The 1,373-nt window shown below is 37.7% G+C and overlaps 1 protein-coding gene across 3 annotated transcripts in view; it reads right to left on the reverse strand.

Annotated features, from left to right (window-relative positions):
* The window catches only part of Elac1 (elaC ribonuclease Z 1), a 24,488-nt gene that overhangs the window by 11,566 nt on the left and 11,549 nt on the right, over positions 1-1,373 (reverse strand). The window lies entirely within an intron of this gene.

A 1,373-nucleotide genomic window follows, 5' to 3' on the forward strand; every position in this document is an offset into this window, starting at 1 on the left:
TACAACAGCTTCAAAAAATAAAATATTTCAGAATAAACCTGACCAAAGACATTAAAGAGCTCTACAATGAAAAATTTAAATCTTTAAAGAAAGAGATTGAGGAAGACATCAGAAGATGGAAGACTCTCCCATGCTCATGGATTAGAAGAATTAATATTGTGAAAATGACCATCCTACCAAAAGTCATTTATAGATTCAATGCAATGCCAATCAAAATCCCCATGACATTTTTCACAAAATTGGAAAAAACTATCCGAAGATTCATATGGAAGCACAAAAGACGTCGGATAGCCAAAGCAACACTGAGCACTAAGAGCAATGCCGGGGGCATTACTATACCAGATTTTAAGCTGTATTACAGAGCTATAGTCATAAAAACAACATGGTCCTGGCACAAAAATAGACCCATAAATCAATGGAACAAAATTGAAGACCCAAACATGAGTAATACGATTTCAGCCATCTGATATTTGACAAAGAAGCCAAGAATATTCACTGGAGGAAAAAGAGCATGTAGCAAATGGTGCTGGCAAAACTGGATCTCCACCTATAGAAGAATGAAACCAAACCCCTAGTTTTTACCCTGCACAAAAGTCAATTCCAAATGTATCAAAGACCTCAATGTGAAGCCTGAAACTCTGAAACTGTTAAAAGAAAACATTGGGAAAAACCTACAAGATATAGGTGTAGGAAAGGATTTTCTAAACCAGACATCAATTGCTCAGGAAACAAGGGCAAGAATTAACAAATGGGACCTCATTAAACTAAAAACCTTCTGTACATCAAAGGAGGCAACCAGGGAAGCGAATAGAAAACCCACAGAATGGGAGAAACCAGCAACACAGCTGACAGAGGTTTAATAACCAGAATATATAACCAACTCAAAAAACAGTGAATCAAGACAAGAAGCAACCCAATTAAAAGAGGGCTAAGGAGCTGAACAGAGAGTTCTCAAAAGAAGAAGTAAAGATGGCTATGAAACATCTTAAAAGATGTTCAACATCACTAATAATCAGGGAAATGCAAATTAAAACCACTTTAAGATTTCATCTTACCCCAGTCAGACTGGCTAAGGCCAAGAGAACAAATGATAACAAATGTTGGAGAGGATGTGGGGAAAGGGGAACACTCATCCACTGCTGGTGGGGCTGCAAACTTGTTCAACCCCTATGGAAAGCAGTGTGGAGAACTCTTAAAACTACAAATGAACCTACCATTTGACACAGTTATACCACTCCTTGGCATATACCCAAAGAACTCATCCTATTGCAGAGACACTTGTACATCTGTTTGTTGCTGCTCTTTTCACAATAGCTAAAAGAGGAAGCAACCTAAGTGTCCCTCAATTGATGAATGGATAATGAAAATGTGGT

Source organism: Nannospalax galili, unplaced genomic scaffold (genome assembly GCF_000622305.1).
Source record: "Nannospalax galili isolate Female #2095 unplaced genomic scaffold, S.galili_v1.0 scaffold489, whole genome shotgun sequence".
In the NCBI taxonomy this organism is placed as follows: domain Eukaryota; kingdom Metazoa; phylum Chordata; class Mammalia; order Rodentia; family Spalacidae; genus Nannospalax; species Nannospalax galili.